The sequence below is a fragment of the Trichechus manatus genome, unplaced genomic scaffold (genome assembly GCF_000243295.1).
Source record: "Trichechus manatus latirostris isolate Lorelei unplaced genomic scaffold, TriManLat1.0 scaffold00173, whole genome shotgun sequence".
Lineage (NCBI taxonomy): Eukaryota > Metazoa > Chordata > Mammalia > Sirenia > Trichechidae > Trichechus > Trichechus manatus.
The window spans coordinates 592,425-601,927 of NW_004444109.1; positions in this window are offsets into that span (position 1 = coordinate 592,425).

Sequence of the window (9,503 nt, forward strand, 5' to 3'; positions counted from 1 at the left end):
GAGTCAATTCCAACTCATAGCCACCCTACAGACAGAGTAGAACTGCCCCATAGCATTTCCAAGGAGCAACTGGTAAATTTGAACTGTTGATCTTTTGGTTAGCAGTCGAGCTCTTAATAACTGCTCCACTAGGGTTCCATATATACATATGTTGTTGTTGTAATTAGATTCTGTCGAGTTGGTTCTGGCAGTACTGACTCATAGCAACCTTATGTACTACAGAAAAATACTGCCCAGTCCTGAGCCATCCTCACAACCATTGTTATGCTTGAGCCCATTGTTGCAGCCACTGTGTCAATCCATCTCATTGAGGTCCTTTTTCTTTTTCACTGGCCCTCTACTTTACCAAGCATGACGTCTGTTATGGGTTGAATTGTGTCCCCGAAAAATGTGTGTCAACTTGGCAAGGCCATGATTCCCCAGTATTGTGTGATTGTCCACCACTTTGTCATCTGATGTGATTTTCCTATGTATTGTAAAACCTTCCTCTATGATGTTAATGAAGCAGAATTAGAAGCACTTATATTAATGAGGCAGGACTCAGTCTACAAGATTAGGTTGTATCTTGAGTCAATATAAATTAGAGAAATGAGCAGAGAGACAGGAGGACCTCATACCATCAAGAAAGAAGCTCCAGGAGTGCAGCCCATCCTTTGGGTCCCTGTGCTGAGACACTCCTAGACCAGGGGAAGATTGATGAAAAGGACATTCCCTAGAGCCAACAGAGAGAGAAAGCCCTCCCCTGGAGTTGATGCCCTGAACTCGGACTTCTAGCCTCCTAAACCGTGAGAGAACGAATTTCTCTTTGTTAAAGCCATCTGCTTGTGGTATTTCTGTTACAGCAGCACTAGATGACTAAGACAATGTCCTTCTCTAGGGACTAGTCCGTCCTGATATATACTTTGGACATGTCCAAAGTAAGTGAGACAGAGTCTTCCCATCCTTGCTTCCAAGAAGCACTCTGGCTGTATTTCTTCCAAGACAGTCTTGTTCATTCTTCTGGGGGTCCATGGTATATTCAATATTCTTCACCAACCCCATAATTCAAAGGCACCAATTCTTCTTCTGTCTCCCTTATTCATTGCCCAGCTTCCTCACGCGTATGAGGTGATTGAAAATATCATGGCTTGGGTTAGGTGCACCTTAGTCCTCAAACTGACATCTTTTTAACACTTTAGAGAGATCTTTTGCAGCAGTTTTGCCCAATGCAACAAATAGTTTCATTTCCTGACTGCTGCTTCCATGGGTGTTGATCGTGGATCCCAGTAAAACGAAATCCTTGACAACATCAATCTTTTCTCCATTTAGCATGATGTTGCTTATTGGTCCAGTTGTGAGGTTTTTTGTTTTCTTTATATTGAAATGTAATCCATACTGAAGGCTGTGGTCTTTGATCTTCATCAATAAGTGCTTCAAGTCATCTTCATTTTCAGCAAGCAAGGTTGTGTCATCTGCATAACACAGGTTGTTAATAAGTCTTCCACCAATCCTGATGCCCCGGACTTTTTCATATAGTCCCACTTCTCAGATTATTTTCTCAGCATACAGACTGAATAAGTATGATGAAAGGAAACAACCCTAACACATGCTTTTCTTGATTTTAAATCATGCAGTACCCACTTGTTCTGTTTTATTATTATGTAATGTCCTACTTTATCTCTTGTAATAGATTTTGATTTAAAGTTTATTTTATCTGACATTAGTATGGTCACCCCTGTTCTTTTTTGTTTACTGGTTGCGTGGAATATTTTTCTCTATCCTTTTATTTTCAATCTGTTTTTGTTCTTATGTCTAAGTTGAGTTTCTTGTAAACAGCAAAAGGATGGAATATATATATATATATATATGCACATATCTTTATTTATTTATCCATTCTGCCACTCTTTGCCTTTTGCATGAGGCATTTAGATCATTTATATTTAAGGAAATTATTGAACAATATCATTAATATCACACACAAGTAAAATTTTGCTGACAATCGTTCAAAACTAGCTGTAGCAGTTTATCGACAGGGAACTGCCAGAAATTCAAGCAGGATTCAGAAGAGGACCTGGAACTAAGGATATCATTGCTGATGTCAGATGGATCCTGGCTGAAAGCAGAGAATACCAGAAAAATGTTTACCTGTGTTTATTGACTATGCAAAGGCATTCGACTGTGTGGATCATAAGAAATTATGGATAATATTGCGAAGAATGTGAATTCCATAACACTGAATTTTGCTCATGAGGAAACTACATAGATCAAGAGGCAGTCATTCAAACAGAACAAGGGGATACTGCATGGTTTAAAGTCAGGAAAAGTGTGCGTCAGGGTTGTATCCTTTCACCATACCTATTCAATGTGTATGCTGAGCAAATAATCCGAGAAGCTGAACAATATGAAGAAGAATGGGGCATCAGGATTGGAGGAAGACTCATTAACAACCTGCATTATGCAGATGACACAACCTTGCTTGCTGAAAGAAAAGAGGACTTGAAGCACTTACTGATGAAGATCAAAGACCACAGCCTTCAGTATGGATTACACCTCAACAAAAAGAAAAAAAAACCTCACAACTGGACCAATAAGCAGCATTATGATAAATGGAGAAAAGATTGAAGTTGTAAAGGATTTCATTTTGCTTGGATCCACAATCAACACCCACAGAAGCACTTTGTCTCACATACTGGGAACATGTTGTCAAGAGGGATCAGTCCCTGGAGAAGGACATCATGCCTGGTAAAGCAAAAAGGAGGAAGACCCTCAAAGAGATGGACAGACACAGTGGCTGCAACAATGGGTTTAAGCATAACAACGATTGTGAGGATGGCACAGGACCGGGCAGTGTTTCGTTCTGTTGTGCATAGGGTCGCTGTGAGTTGGAATCGACTTGATGGCACAACAACAACATTTTAAGGTTATTACTGAAAACAAAGAACCTCACTCATTTTTTTATTTGCTTTTTGAGTGTTTTGTATCTTGTTTCTTTTATTCTGATTTTTCTGTTTTTGTTTGTATTTGGCTGCTTTCTTGTGATGAGCCTTTTTGTTAACTTCCTTCTTTTCTTCTGGATGTTTTTTCTTGGTGATTTCTTAGTGGTTACCACATATATTACATTACACAACTTACAATTGCAACGATGTTTAACATCTGAACAACAGTTAACATACAAGCTTAACATAATAATTTCGTCCCTAATATGCTCCTCTCTCCCCCGTTTCTGTTGGTGTGTCTCCATCATCATCAATATACCACCTATATTTGACAAATTTGCTTTGTACTTATTTCTTATAAACTTGATGTTGTATTGTTTGTGGGATTTGATTATTGAGTTTATTCCCTGAATATATGATATACTTGATCCTTATGATTGCCTGTGTTGTTGCTTTTTTTGAGACGTCTCTCTCTCTCTTATTTTAGTTTATTTTTACCCCATGTATAGATACAAGTACTTATTTAATTCTCTTGCCTTTCCACTTGGAGTACTCCCTTGACTAATACTTGCAAAACTGGCCTGGTAGTGGCAAATTCCTAAAGCTTTTCTTTGTTTAGGAATGTCTTGATTTTGTCCTTATTTTTGAATGAATGACACCATTGCCGGGTAAAGAATTCTTGTTTGGCAATTGTTTTCATTCACTATTTTATATATATCACTCCACTGTCTTCTGGTCTCTAGAATTTCTGGGGAGAAATCTGCACTTATTCTTATGAAAGACCCTTGGTATGTTATATTGTTTTTTTCTTGCTTTCAGAATTTTCTCTTTGTCTTTGGTTTTCAAGAATTTTATTAGGATATGGGGCGGAATTGATTTTTTTGTGTGTTTCTTCTAATTAGTGTTTGTGTAGCTTCCTGTATTTGCAGACTTGGTTCTCTGTTCAGGTCTGGAAAATTTTATCTGATTATCTTCTGTAAAATTGTTTCTATGCTTTTACTGTTGTCATGGTGCTCTGGGATTCCAATAATTCTAATGTTAGATTTCTTAATTGAATCCCATATTTTCATTTGGTTTTTTTGTTGTTGTTCTTTTCTCTTGTTTCTCTTGAGACTTGATAAGTTCAGTTATTTTGTCTTCTTGTTCATTTATTCTATATTCTATTTGACTCTATGGTTGAGTGTTTCTCTTGCTTTTTCTAATTAGGTTGCTTTATTCTTTAGTTCCAGTAGTTCTCTTTTTTTTTTTTTTTTTTGGATGTTTTCAATTTCTCATTGAGTTTCTAATTTCGTTCTTCCATTTGTTTCTTGATCTCTACTAGTTTGTTTTCCATGTGCTTTTTGCTTTCATTAAACATATTTAGCACCATAGTCTGAAAAATTTCAATTCATTCCATTAGTCTGGGCTCCATAAGGAGAAATTTCCTCTTCTTCGTGTTTTGCTTTTGCTTGGTCCTTGTGATTTTCTGTGTTTTACTATTTTTTGTTGAACCTGGACCATTTTGTTGTCCCACTCCCCCCCCTTTTTTTTTTACTTTAAATTTTGTATTGTGATATTTGTGGCAAAATTTTCTGATTGGGCATTGTGGTGGCACCGCAACCAAGTGCCAACTGCCAACCTAAAGGCCAGGGCCCACACCCACCAGCAGCTCTACAGGAGAAAGATGTGGCAGCCTGCGTCTGCAAAGGTTAACAGCCATGGAAACCCCATGGGGAAATTCCAATCTGCCCCACAGGATCTGCATGAGTCAGAATTAACCCAGAGGCAGTGGGCCTGGTATCTTCTGCTGAGAACAATTGGCGGAAACTCTTATCCTTAAGTTTTTTCAGTGCTAATTCAGGAGTTCTGCATGTTTGATCTCTGGAATTCAATACGCCTACATGAGAGGGTGGTTTAGCTGATTGCAGATGCTGAAATAAGCAGTGGGACTCAACTTTCCTGTGGCAAAGTTGAGAATCTCTCTCAGTGTATCCCTCATGGGTACTGCTGCCCAGGCTTTCCCATGGTGTCCCGCTGTGGGCAGGGAGCCGTCCTAAGTATTCCCCTAGCTCTGCTGCCCTGGCAGTTCCTCCCAGTCCTAGTGCCCATCCATCTCAGCCTCAGCAAGATTCAACAGCACTGTCTCACTGTGCCACAGTCTCCCTTGGCCTCTTCCCAGTTTCATAGCCTGCAAACTCTCACAACCAACCAGTGCTGCCTTAAAATATTGGGCTACAGCTTCTTCACATTAGCTCCCTTTCTGTGTTCCCTGTTTGGGGTATGGCCTAAATCCATCCCAAAATAGCTGCAATGAGTGAGTGTTCCAGATGTTAGTGAATAGGTTCTCCCGGTTTCTGTGCCATCCCCACTCCTCCTCTTCCCTACTTCTGGACTCACCCAGATTCTCCAACACCTCAGCTGCTTGTCCAGAGTTCTGAGATCTCGCTCTGTGCTATTTTTTATTCATTGTTCAGTGGGTTAGTTGCTCGGGGACTAAATGGGAGCATCCACTCACTTCACCATCTTGCTCCACACTCCTCATCATTAGGTTTAACTTTTGATAAAGTAAAATGAACGAATCTCTATTCAAGTAGGAAAATATTCAATTGTCTTGCAATTTCCTCAAAAAGCAAATATATCACAAGCATCCTCTAATATGCTCATGCATTTTTTTATCCAATTCCCAGCTGACTATTTTTAATACCACAAATATTCTGTGAAATGCCTGAACTAGTAGTTCATTCCCAATCTTCCTTTCCAGTGTTATCACTACACTGCCAAATACATACTCTGAATCACTGCCACATTCTATTCTTTACCATCCTGGACACTCCTGACTCGTTATCAGAAACTCCACATTTGCTCATAATGTTTCTTCATCTTGCAATGCCTCCCTAAGCCCACTTTTTTGCCAGACAATTTTATGCTCATATATCAAGAACTAGCTAATCTACCTACTCTTCAGTTAAGCCCAAGGCTGACTAAAATGGATCACCCTCTAAGTTCCCATAGAATTGTTCACTATTAGAGATGATTGGAATTCATGGTTCATACATTATCTGCTTCCGAGGGTCTCCATGCCTAGAGATTGTGAGACAAAACAATCCTAAAAAAGCAGAAAACTCACACCTCCTCATTCAAAACTTAATATAAGTAACAGTAATCAAGACAGTGTGGTACTAGCATAAGAATACATATGCAGATCAATGGAACATAGTTGAGAGTCTAGAAATAAACACATACTTCTATGGTCAACTGATATTCTTTTTTTATTTCAAGATACTTTATTTTTAAAATAGGCCACAACACTAAGCTTTTAGCCCATTCCGTTCAACTGATTTTTAACCAGGATGCCATGAACAGTTTTTTCAACAAAGGGTGCTGGGACAACTGGATAGTAACATGCAAAAGAAGGAAGTTGGATCATTACCACATGCTATATAAAAATTTAACTCATAATGGATCAAAAAACTGAATGAGTTTAAAGGTTAAAACTATAAAACTCTTGGAAGAAAATATAAGGGCAAATCTTCATGATTTTGGATTTGACAAAGCGTTGTTAGATATGACAAGAAAAGACTGAGTTACAAAAGAAAAAAAGATCAATTTCACATCATCAAATTTAAAAATGTTCTTCAACGACACCATAAAGATAGTGAAAAGACCACCTGTACAATGGAAGAAAATATTTGCAAATCATACGTGTGATAAGGGACTTGTATCCAGAATATATAAAGAACTCTTACAACTCAATAATAAAAAGGTAAATGACCCAATTAAAAAAAAGGGAAAAGTATCTGAAGAGACATTTCTCCAAGGAAGAAATGAAAAGATGCTTGACATCTTTAAATATCAGAGTCAACTGACAGGAAGAGTGAAGAGTTCTGTCTACATGTCTATTTATAGTCTTGAGGCAGAATACACCCTGGAAAAAACACCCTTTTTGCTTGTAAGGTCTTCAACTGATTGGTTGAGGCCCCACCCGCATTATGGAAGATAATCTGCTTTATTTAAGGCCAAATGATTCAATGGCCTTCAACTACTTCATAACAGCAACTAGACTAGTATTTGACCAAACAACTGGGCACCATAACCTAGCCAAGTTGAAACATAATATTAACTGTCACAGTCGTATTGTCTTGCTTATGTTGAGTGCTGAGTTTAGAGGTATTTGCATTGTATGCTCTTCTTGCTACCTTTAACATTAGAAATATTGCTTTATACATTTATAACAAAAAAATCAAGATTTGAATTTAAGCAACTAGAATTTATTAATTCAACAAATATTTATTGAAGACCTACTGCATACAAAGCACTGCTCCAGATGCTGGAATACAGCAATAAATAAACCAAATTAAGTTCTTACTTTGTTGAGGCTGACATTCTCATTTCAGAAATTAAATGACTAACAGAATCCTTTCACTTTATTAATGAAGGAACAGTGAGTTCAGATGACTTTTCTAACCAAAACTAGGATAAACTCCCGATTTAAACACAGACTATCCTGATAGTGCATTGTTCCTTTCATTAGAAATTCAGCTACCTACATGCACAAGAAATGCTATATAATAGAGACATAGGGAGATGGATGGAAGGGAAAGGAATAGAGACAGAGACTCATAAATATTATACCTAAATAGAAAAAAGAAAAAAAACATTAGGGGTAAGTTCATGTAAGGATTTATCTGTTAGATATTAACAGTATGTACTCTTTCATTTCTGAATAATGTTGATAAAAGATGATCTCCAGACAAAGTGAGTCATTAACATCTCATTTTTATTTTCAGTGATCCCCAAAACACTAAAATACTCCCTTCAATATCCCAGTTTAAATGGGAGTAATTTAACATTGACAACTGATCAATAGTAAATCAATAATAGCAAAGCGTTTAAATAAATAAACTTTTATAGTTCTTAAGTAGTGACAGTAGTAATTCTTTTTTCTTTTACTCTTCCAGGACTAATTGACAGCTGTTAAAAGCAAGGAAAATCTTTGTTAAGGGGAGAACCAGATTTGAGCAATTCCTTATATTAAAGAGAGTAAGTAGACTATGTATTTATGCATCTTTAAAATAAAAGTGTTTCAAATACAAATAAGTGTCAAAAGTGCTATACAAACCCCAAAGACTAATAACTATTAAGAAAACCTCCTATGTCATAATATGTAGTTCCACCCATATTTTTTCTAGGAATGTCAGTGCTATTTATAATAACATAATAACTCATTATGTAAGGGATTTATTGCAATATTGCCAAGGCTAATTTGATTACCTAATTCCAATGAGTAATTAGTGAAAACCTATTAACTCTTTTCCGTTGGGAAAATAAATGATCCTTCAAAATTGCAGATAGTTTTTTGTTTTTTCTTGGGGATTTAAAAAAAAAAAAAATTCTGAACCAGTAAGAACACAAGGGTATTTTGATTCTGGGGCAACAACAGTTACAAGAAACCCAACTGCATCATATCGTATATGTCTTTTACAGAGGAGGAGTGGGAGACAAAGACACAAGAAAGAATGGGAGACAGCGTCAGGGAAGAATAAAACCAAAACGCAACTATCAGTTGGTATGTTCTGTGAGGATGTCAGAATTTGAGTTTTGCATAAATAGACAATGTTTCATGCAAGCAGTAAATTGTTTTTTTATTAAGTAAATTTAAAAGAATCAATCCAAAACTCCCTGAATCGATCATAGTTTCAAATTATTTAGAAAAAAAGCTTCTCATTAATAAAGTCCATTATTTTCCTTTTTTTTGTAAACAAATGATGTGTTCGAATTGCCAAATTGTCTCCTAGTCAGAGAAAAACTTATTTGCACACAGATAAATAGAGATAAACAACATGTAATATGACCAAGAGGTCAAGTTACTGAATGAGGAAAGGACAGGCTATGGTTTTAGTTTATTTAATATCTCTGATAAATAAAACTAACAATCCTTGAATAGATTTCAGAATATGACATTTACAAAAGTGTACACTGTTAATGGCATCATCATTTATTCTCTGAATCACAATGACAGGATTACTCTTTGATTTGGAAATATAATCCATATGTTCATAGTTCAACTAGTCAGGGAACATTTTCATACTTATTTATAGTTTATTTCACTGTATTCCGTCTGTACTGCCAGGTATGGACACAAGTATTTATCACTTAAAATCTCATCTTTTTTCAAGTCTTGAGATTTTCATATGCAGGCAGAATCTACTTATCCAGAATGTTTAGTACTATTTTATAAAGATTTCAATATATTCCCACATGATGTTCATTCATGTATTCTACAACTTTCTAGATGTTTGGAATGGAAAGATGAATGAAACATGTCACTGCCTCTGTGATTATGACATACTATTGAGTGAGATAGATAAGAACAGAAATAACAATGATACATTGTGGAAAGTTTTATTCAAAGTGCTTTGAGAAACACAACCTGGCAGATGCTGTATGTTAACTTACCCCTCAACCATGCCTACCTCCTTCTCCCTTGCTTTCTTCTTCTATAGAGATTTATAAGCTAAAAATTGATTAACTAGGACCCCTTGCAGCCACAGATTTCTTTTTGATTCAGTGTGGTCAGTGAAATGTAAGCAGACATCTGCTAGGGCAGAC